The 10,694-nt window shown below is 39.3% G+C and overlaps 1 long non-coding RNA gene across 1 annotated transcript; it reads left to right on the forward strand.

Moving 5' to 3' along the window:
- Positions 1-4,475: 4,475 nt before the first annotated feature.
- LOC118567291 lies at positions 4,476-5,325 on the forward strand. The gene is made up of 3 exons (XR_004933574.1): positions 4,476-4,700; positions 4,782-4,841; positions 4,916-5,325. It is a non-coding gene; the product is annotated as an uncharacterized LOC118567291 (long non-coding RNA).
- The last annotated feature ends 5,369 nt before the right edge of the window (positions 5,326-10,694 follow it).

The raw sequence follows: 10,694 nt of genomic DNA on the forward strand, positions 1-10,694 counted from the left end.
TTCTCATAGACGGGTAGCAGAGTCCACAGCTTCTCAGAGACGGCTAGCAGAGTTAACAGCTTCTTAGAGCTGAGAAGCAGAGGTGGCAGGGAACCAGTTATGCAGGAGACAAATACAGACAGGCATGGAATAGGTGTAGAATGACGACGGACCAGCAGAGTGAGGGTTAAGTAGGAAGGCTGGCAGGTGAAGTGGGTCTGGCTAATGACTAACTGCAGCAGGAGTGAAGGGAAGGCTGAGTGGACTGCAAAATGACAAGAAAAGAAGCCAGACAAAACTTAAACCATGACACACACGCTATCTTCCTGTGTTGTTTTGCAGTCTCTTGTTTACATTGTAAGGCCAACAGAAAGAACAGCTGCCACTCAGAGCTTAGCCCCCCCCCCTGCCCATAAAATGCCACCATCAGGACAGTGTACAGTCATGGCCAAAAGTATTAAGAATGACACAAATCTTATATTTTCACATGATCTGCTGCCCTCTGGTTTTCATGTGTGTATGTCAGATGTCATCACATACGTACAGAAATACAATTGCAATCATATTATGAGTAACAAAAGCTTTTAATGACAGAATGAGTTAATGCAGCAAGTCAGTATTTGCAGTGTTGACCCCTCTTCTTCAGGACCTCTGCAATTGTCCCTGGCATGCTCTCAATCAACTTCTGGACCAAATCCTGACTGATAGCAGTCCATTCTTGCACAATCAATGGTTGCATTGTGTCAGAATTCCTAGGTTTTCGTTTTTCCACCCGTCTCTTGATGATTGACCACAAGTTTTCAATGGGATTAAGATCAGGGGAGTTTCCAGGCCATGGACCCAAAATCTCTATGTTTTGTTCCCTGAGCCAGTTAGATATCACCTTTGCTTTATGGCAAGGTGCTCCATCATGCTGGAAAAGGCATTATTCATCACCAAACTGCTCTTGGACGGTTGGGAGAAGTCGCTCTCGGAGGACATTCTGGTACCATTCTGTATTCATGGCTGTGTTTTTAGGTAAGACTGTGAGAGAGCCGACTCCCTTGGTTGAGAAGCAGCCCCACACATGAATGGTTTCAGGATGCTTTACAGTTGGCATGAGACAAGACTGGTGGTAGCGCTCACCTCGTCTTCTCTGAACAAGCTGTTTTCCAGATGTCCCAAACAATCGAAAAGGGGATTCATCAGAGAAAATTACTTTACTACAGTCCTCAGCAGTCCACTTCCTGTACCTTTTGCAGAATATCAGTCTGTCCCTGATGTTTTTCCTGGAGAGAAGTGGCTTCTTTGCTGCCCTCCTTGAGACCAGGACTTGCTCCAAGAGTCTCCGCCTCACAGTGTGTGCAGATGAACTCACACCTGCCTGCTGCCATTCCTGAGCAAGCTCTGCACTGCTGGTAGCCCGATCCCGCAGCTGAAACACTTTTAAGAGACGGTCCTGGCGCTTGCTGATCTTTCTTGGGCGCCCTGGAGCCTTTTTGGCAACAATGGATAAAATCTCTCTCCTTGAAGTTCTTGATGATGCGATAGATTGTTGACTGAGGTGCAATCTTTCTAGCTGCGATTCTCTTTCCTGTTAGGCCATTTTTGTGCAGTGCAATGATGACTGCACGTGTTTCTTTAGAGATAACCATGGTTCACAGAAGAGAAACAATGATGCCAAGCACCAGCCTCTTTTTAAAGTGTCCAGTGGTGTCATTCTTACTTAATCATGACAGATTGCTCTCCAGCCCTGTCCTCATCACCACCCATACCTGTGTTAAAGGAGCAATCACTGAAACAATGTTAGCTGGTCCTTTTAAGGCAGGGCTGCAATGATGTTGAAATGTGTTTTGGGGGATAAAGTTCACCTTCTAGGCAAATATTGACTTTGCAATTAATTGCTGTTACGCTGTTCACTCTTTATAACATTCTGGAGTATATGCAAATTGCCGTTATAAAAACTGAAGCAGTAGACTTTGGAAATATTAACATGTGAATCATTCTCAATACTTTTGGCCATGACTGTAGAATAGAAGCAAAATGATGGAGAACACGCCCAGCGGATTGAAACGTTCTCTTGCTAACAGCATTATAAAGTTATCAGTTACTTACTTCTTCACTAGACATATTCCTCTGAAAGGTGATGCTGTTTTGCTGTGTATTTATCCTTTGTAAATGAGTTGAAGGGTAAAAAGTGGAAAAGGGGGCCGGGTTGTAGCTGGTGTGGAGGTAGAGAGAGTCGTGGCTTGTCACACATCTTGTTTTGGTCTTACAGACAGTGCTCAAAAGCCCACCTAATTGTGAAATTTTGCTTATTGCTCCTTTCAAAACTGTCCATACAAATTTTCCATGTGCCAATTTTAAGAACTTTATATGGAAGCACTAAGACATTTTTGTGATTTAGGAAAACACTAGGCCTACCATGTCAAAAAGTAGAAGCACATGCTTTTTTTTTTTTACAATGTACAAGGTGGCTTAAACTGACTCCTAAAATGAATGTAGATACTATTAGTTTAAATGATCATTCCAAGCGATGTTGCCAAAAATTACCCCGAAATATTCAAGAAGAGAAAAATTGATGCAGAGACCAGAATTTAAAGACAGATGGGGCACTGAAAACATGTTTGTGCTCCAGGGAGACAAACCGGTATATCTTCTCAGTTATGAGGCACTGTCTGTAAAAAAAAAAAGGTGCAATTTATGATGGCACATCAACACAAAACACAGAGCCAAGAATGCTAGTGTTAGTCTCCAGGAAAAGTATCAAATTGTCAAAGTGCTAAACGGCAAACTGCAACCTCAATTGAAAATGTCTCCAAAAGCAACTGTTTGAAGTGATGCTGCAATGAAAGCAAGCTTCACTGTGGCTGAAGAAATCACACAAGCGGCTGTGTTTTCAGAGGGTGTATTTCTGAAGCAGTGCATGCTTAAATAATGTGCCCCGATCAGATGTAGACTTTTTACAATGTCAGTTATCAAGAAACACCTTCACAGACCGAATGAAGGACACAGATGAGAATATTACTAAGCAGCTGACTGAAGCTATTTAGTTAGCTGTTGATGAAAACACAGGTAATAAAGATAGAGAGCAATTGTCCAATTTATAAGAGGTGTAAAAGAAGACCACTGTCAGCGAGGAACTTTTGGATTTAGCTGCCATGCATAGGATATCAAAAGGGATATGGGTGAGATCCCTTAGTAAAACAAAATTAACTTTGGGAAAAGTTGGTGGAGCTAGCTACCAACAGTGCACCTATAATATGGGGATAAAAAACAGAGCTGGTAGAACTTGTAAAAGTGAGCCTTCCTCTGCCAGTTTTTGCTGTATTTTTTTTTTATTAGATCAGGTCAGTTAATTAATGAGCTTGATCAGTGCTCTCTGACTTCAAAACACAACGCTCAGGCTTCAGCATCTTTGCCAACCCTGATTCTAACAGTGCGCCTGTCTTCAGATGGAATCGATAGAGCTCAAATGTGACAGTGGACTAACAGCAAGATTTCAGGATGCTGCAATCGTTTTACCACCTACCGCCCCCTGCCTTGATGGCACAACTCCTACTTCATGGCACCCGCCTCCTGTCCACATCTGGGTGCTCCTTCCTGTCTGAACGGATGTTTTCAATAATACACTCACAGGTTCAAACACAGAAGACACCTCTCAGATGAGAATCTTCACAGTTTTAAGGATTGCTACTGCAAAAGAAAAGAAAAGGATTGCTACTGCAAAGGAATTAAACTGACCTACATGTAGGCTGCACAAAAATATAGAGATGCATTTTTAGACATAAAAAGAACAGAAGAGTGATATGTGCAGTTTAATAGACGTGTACATTGTTTTTTGTGCTTGATGATTTTATTTTAGAACATAATCAGTGGAGGAGGATGGGTGTGTGCTATACTGATTAGGTGAGCAAGGATCCTTTGTTCCAGGCCAATCATTATTGCCTCATCACAGTCAATTAAATGTTATTATTTGGAGTTAATTCCAAAAACTGTTTTTTTTTTTTTTTAGTTAATTAGCTTTAGTGTGTTCCCACATATATGTTATTATACATCCAAATGTAATGCATCCATCTCATTGGTTGCTTGAAAGTATGATTTGTGTAGCCATTTGAAGGAATATACTGATCCCGCATTGGACCCAAGAAATATTGCCAGATCAATAATAAGACAAATTATTTCTCATATGTTCCTCATTCACTCATCTGTGTAAATCAACATAATGGAGCATAACTGAGTTCTTTATTATAAACTATTTCTATTAGCCAGACATGGGCCATGAACTCAGGTTTCTGTTGAGTAGATTAGTCGACATGTGGGTGCCCTCTAGAGGCATAGGAATTTATTACATATGCATTATATCTATCTCTTTATATATATGGAATATCTCTCTCTCTCTCTCTTTCTCTCTCTCTATCTCTCTCTCTCTCTCTCTCTCTCTCTCTCTCTCTCTCTCTCTCTCTATATATATATATATATATATATATATATATATATATATATATATATATATATATGTGGCAGTATAGTGTGAGGTAGATAATCAATCAAGATCATGCTTTTTGATTGGTCTCTCAAATGGGCTGGTTTCCTATAAAAAGCCTCAGTTCTACAACTGTGCACCCCTCTGACTTCAGGCATTGGTTGTCCCTGGCTGTCTACTTCCGTGTTTTCTGTGCTTTACGGCAGCACGGATAGTTTTATACCGAACCACAGATCGACACAACTTATAAGTGACGGTAAGCACGAGCACTGATTTGGCCCTCTTGGAGTTAAATTAGCTTAGCCTGGTGCTAATATGGCTTCCTGAATGTAAATAGGTGACTTTTGCAAAGGTCCAGAGGCTTTCCCTCCAATGAGCTGTAGTCCAGCTCCAAGTGGTGAGTAGTGTCTGTTCTGTATGTTATGGCTTCAGGATGCTGTGTTAACTGTTTTTGTTTTAATCTGCTTGGAGTGATTCTGCTGCTCTGCCCAGCTCTTTTGCATTACTACTGTTGCTGGCTGCTTTGGTTGTGGGCATGTGCCTGGCCCGCTGCTCGATGTGATTCCCCAAAGACTGATTCTGGAGTTAAGCGGGACCCGATTCAGCTGCCACTGAAAGGCCATACTTAAATTGCCCAAGGAACATTTGTTTTTTTTGTTGTTTTTGTATTGTTCATTATATATTTTAACATTCTGTGTCTAGGAGCTGATTGTCAGAGCTGTGGTGGTGGATCCTCTGGTTGTGGTTTCTTTTTGGTTTGAGGTGCATTGCTTGTTTCATGATGTTGTGAGTTTTGTTTATTTTAGTTTCCCTTAAGTTGTTTCCACTGTTGACCACAACTCTTGGCCCAGCTATGTTTTACATGATTGTGACTTTAAGATTTACTTAAAGTCACTATATATATATATATATATATATATATATATATATATATAGATATATATATATATATATATATATATATATATATATATAGATATATAGATATATATATCTATATATATATATATATCTATATATATATATATATATATATATATATATATATATATATATATATTAATTATACTATACAGGGGCGTAGGAAGGTTTTAAAATGTGGGGGGGGGGGCAAATAAGATAGAAAAGGTATTATAGCCAAATGGCGAGCGGAGCGAACCAAAAAATCTTTTGGGTCCATAGGCAAGGAAAAGTGAAATGCACCCTTATTTAACATGTTTAATGAGCGTGCTGATTAAAGAAGCAGTCAGTACATCTATATCAGCAGTGTAGGCTTAAGAGTTATTTTTTCGAGGCACATCATTATCTTCTCAACATTTAGGAGGTATTTACCAAACAAAGAACTACCCCAAGAAGCAACAGATATTGACAGATTAAATTTGGTATTATCTCAAAGACAAAGAACAATGTTTAAATATACAATTATTACATACTGTTCAATAAATGATAAGCTTTTTTAATTAAGAGTAATTTTCATTTGAAGGTCCTTTTATGGGGGCCGCCCTCTTGGTGAAGAACAGTACTGCCTCCTCCCAGTTTGTGACGTCACTGTGCAGTATCGGCTGTAGAGCAAGTCCCAATGCCCTATCTGTCTCCTTGTAAATAAATATCTGTTTTCATGCCAAAATATTTTTTTTAACCTCTTAAATAAAGATGTCATGGTTGAGTTTTGGTTTGGCTTTGTTTTTCTGTTATTTTAATTTTTTCATCTCTTTTGGGTTAGGTTTGACTTTATTTATTGTTAGTTTTCAGTCATCAGTTATTTTCTGTCAATTTTCACTTCACCTCCTCAGCAGTCAGTCACACCTGATATCATTTACCAGTCAATTAGCCAGACCCTTGTTCCACCTGTGAAGTGTTCTATTTAAACCTCCCTCTGCCTTCAGTTCAGCACTGGGCCGTCATCTGCTATCCACCACTCCATGCCAGTCCCTCTGTAAGTCTTTTTAGTCTGTGGTTCGTTCCTGGAGAAGCTCTGCTCTTTGTCCAGGTGCCTTCAGTGATCTGCTAACCTGTCAAGCTGCTCTGGTGAAGCTCTGCTCTGTGCCCTGGTGTCTCCTGATAACTGCTAACCTGACTAGCCGCCCTGAGTGCTATGAGGCCTGCTAGCCGAGCAGCACCTAGCAAGTGTGGACTCTCTGTCTCCGGGCCGTCAGCTCCTGCCATCACCTACATCCCTGACTTTCTGCAGTCCTGAACCTCCGGTCTTCATCACTCACCACCCAGCATACTTCTTTCAATAAAGACTCAAACTTTTAGTTCCGTGTGTGCGTCCTGAGTTCATCGGTAAACAAAACCCTGACAAAACATAGACATAGTATTAAGCGTTTAAATTAATACTAATTTTACATTTTAGAGACATACAAAGACATCAAATAAGCATCAAAGTACGGTTTATGGGTTGGGTTCTGCAATGTTATAAGATGAGTATAAAACTCATCTGTAGAACCAATCTCTGCTCAAAATGGTGATCTGCACCGCCTGATCTACTTTCAGCAGTTATCAGTTATTGCAACCGTGAACTGCAGAAAATAAGGTCAGATCGGCTCATTCTGGGTTTACTCTGCTTTTGCTGTCATGATAAGCTGCAGTGCGTTATGAGGCGGAGGGATATTTTGGCGTCACTTAGTTTAGAGCCCAAACAATCGACTTCACTTTCAGAAACAAGCCCAAAAAAAACTGCAACCCTCAACTCATGAAATATACAAGCGACTTTAGAAAAAATAAGACCAAAGTCATATAAAATAAGTGGGCTTCTCAACAGTGAGCACCAGGGGTGATTATAGGATCTGACCTTTAGGGGTGCTCAGCCCCCAGTGTTGACTGTGATTCCTGGCATGAACAACAGGCTTTCCATTTTTAGTCCAGATGTAAGATTCTTAGAGTTGACTCATTTTTGAGCTAAAGCTCATCAAACAAGCTACAATATAGGCCCATCCAAAAGCAGTGACAACCAGATTGAAATGTTTTCACTTGATAAAACCTTGTGCATTTGTAAAACCTGCATGATGGCAATAGTTAGACTAGCTATATTGATAAAAGTGAGGAATAATTTCCCTAAAGACAAAAAAAACTTAGTTTTCTTGAAATTTAATTTTCTCTGGCTTAACAGAGCAAAACAGCCCACAAAAAACTTTTGCTCCAGTGTTTGTCAGCTGGCTGAAAAAAGGGCTACTATTGCTTTGCTTACAAGAGAGACACATTTAGCAGTTTGGATATATACCCAGTTGTGGAGAAGCATTTATTTATATATATATATATATATACGATGGCAAATCCTCCCTCTTCACAGTGGTAATCCAGCAAAACAGCCCATGGTGGATGATGAATCGGAAAGGTGAAAAAACTAATGTTTTTTCCACTTGTACCCGATGTTTGTTATATCCAACTGCCATGCACGTGAGCATTGTTGCTTCAACAATAGCTCTCGCAAATTTCAATAGTGAAGACCTCTGGAAATCCAAAATAATTGTTGTTGATCGCAGCTGTGTCCAACAGCTCCTACAGCTGCTAATGCGTGGTGAACTGCCGTCGGCTCTCCGCTTATCCACGTCACAGGATGTGATGTCAGGCGGCCATTACTGCCCATATTTGGGCAGTATTGACCGCCCTCATACACAGTTATTTAGACGACAATTTATGTTTTTTTTTTTTCTTATTGATTAATGCTAAATTCATTAAATAACCATAAACGTATTAGATTTAGGTATAGCTAATGATCCCCTGATTTTTTCTTGTTGACCGGACTTCCCTTTTAAAGGTACTAATATTGATTTCAGAGTAAAATGGTAAGTAAGTAATATAACTTACTACGCTAGGAATTGGTGGGTTCTTGTAAAAATTCAGGTTATCCTAGGTCTTGGTTTAAATCTTGTCTTCTTTGTCTTAATGGTTTTAAAGGGAGTGACTATAGCGCATGAGTCAAGAGGTCATTAAGTGGACAGACTCATAAAAGTTGGATACAGAGAAGATGCCCACACATTTTACTTATTAACTAGGTCCCAGTACACAGTACATAGTCATACAAGATGTAAACAATTTACGCATACTAAGAGTACTGAAGTTTAACCCATATTAGACAAAATAATAATAATGAATTTGAACATTAAAAAGATAATGAAATAACCAGTAGACTTCAAGTAATTAAAAAGTGAATTAAGAGAAAACAAATTAATTAATAAGAATTGAATTCAATGACAGTAACACTATCAATTAATTAGGTAGCCAAATACTTCTTGTTGATACTGATAGCTTTCTTATTGTTATATTTATCAAAATAATGTTAAAATTAAATTTTATCTCAAAAGTGCATTCCTTTTGCCCCCCCCTGTCCAAAAAGTGAGGGGGCACTTGCCCCCCCCCCCCCCCCCCCCCCCCCCCCTATTCCTACGCCACTGCCGATCATATAATGGAGCCATATTTGTGCCTTCTGGTTGAGCACACAGGAACCAATCCAAGCTCAACTCTGAAAAACTCTTGTTGCGCAAAGCTCGCGGAGAAACAGCCAAGCGAGCGCACAGCACAGCTGGTGTTGAGCATGGAATGAGCAGGTCTAGTATGAAGATTACCTTCATAGTCTAGCGTGGGAGCAGAGAAGGAACTGAGCGCGCGCGAGACCAGTTTTGAGGGCGCGCGTGTTGTCTCACTGCGCGGTTGGAAGTTAGTAAATTGTTGTCATATACTCACCTGATCTGTTTTATATGGTGCTAGTAATTCAAATTCAACTAATTTTATGCAAATTTGTTCAAAAAATTGTTAAAACATGATGATAACATGTGAAAAAATGTTTTAAGAATAATAATTAAAAAAACAAAGGTTGTTTTTAAAGAATTGATCATTCACTTTTTTTGCTTTTTATTCAATTTAAAACATGCACTCTGACTCTATTCTTTAAATAATCACCTGTCTTGAAAGCTTCCAAAATACATCAGGGAGACTCTATTTTTCAAAATTCTCTCCTTCGGGGCTTGGGCACCTGCATAAGTGCACCCTCCTACCTGATAGTGTGTAGCCTGCTACTGTAAAAAAGTTTGACTGCCCTGTATATATATATATATATATATATATATATATATATATATATATATATATATATATATATATATATATAGAATAAGGAAAAATTATTGACACATCGTTGATAATGTTACATTTGAAGGATGTTAGTATGTACTACTGCTAGTTTAACGAGAGCAAAACTGTATTTGAACAAAAGTTAGTGGGAATAGCCTACATGTAAATATCCGGGATTTGCACCTTGGAAGAATATTCTCTCTTTTGCTGCAAGTTTAATCAGTCAAGTGCTGTAGAGGATCACTTACGTTCTTTGTTTCATTTTATAAAACTTGGAAAGTAATTCTAATATCAACAAATTCATGTAGATATTAGGAGGGGGGGGTGCATTTATCACCGTGTGTGTGTGTGTGTGTGTGTGTGTGTGTGTGTGTGTGTGTGTGTGTGTGTGTGGGTCCATAACTCTCCAGCTGCGCCCCCTCCAGCCTTAGTCTTAGCTGGAATATTATCAGTAGTTCAGAAGGGCACTGTTCGAGTGGTTCCGGGTGACGGTAGTGCATCTTGTTTGCAAAAGATCCAGGAGAATTTGAGATAGCTAGCTCCAAGGTTAGCCATCAGGGCAGCAGATTCAATAACAAGGAGATTGTTTTATGTCAGGCTGACCATGAATTTTTGTCAGCCTTCAAGTCTCCTTCAAGTCTACATAGTCATACAAGATGTAAACAATTTACGCATACTAAGAGTACTGAAGTTTAACCCATATTAGACAAAATAATAATAATGAATTTGAACATTAAAAAGATAATGAAATAACCAGTAGACTTCAAGTAATTAAAAAGTGAATTAAGAGAAAACAAATTAATTAATAAGAATTGAATTCAATGACAGTAACACTATCAATTAATTAGGTAGCCAAATACTTCTTGTTGATACTGATAGCTTTCTTATTGTTATATTTATCAAAATAATGTTAAAATTAAATTTTATCTCAAAAGTGCATTCCTTTTGCCCCCCCCTGTCCAAAAAGTGAGGGGGCACTTGCCCCCCCCCCCCCTATTCCTACGCCACTGCCGATCATATAATGGAGCCATATTTGTGCCTTCTGGTTGAGCACACAGGAACCAATCCAAGCTCAACTCTGAAAAACTCTTGTTGCGCAAAGCTCGCGGATAAACAGCCAAGCGAGCGCACAGCACAGCTGGTGTTGAGCATGGAATGAGCAGGTCTAGTATGAAGA

The sequence above is a fragment of the Fundulus heteroclitus genome, chromosome 20, assembly GCF_011125445.2.
Source record: "Fundulus heteroclitus isolate FHET01 chromosome 20, MU-UCD_Fhet_4.1, whole genome shotgun sequence".
NCBI classification, from domain to species: Eukaryota; Metazoa; Chordata; class Actinopteri; order Cyprinodontiformes; family Fundulidae; genus Fundulus; species Fundulus heteroclitus.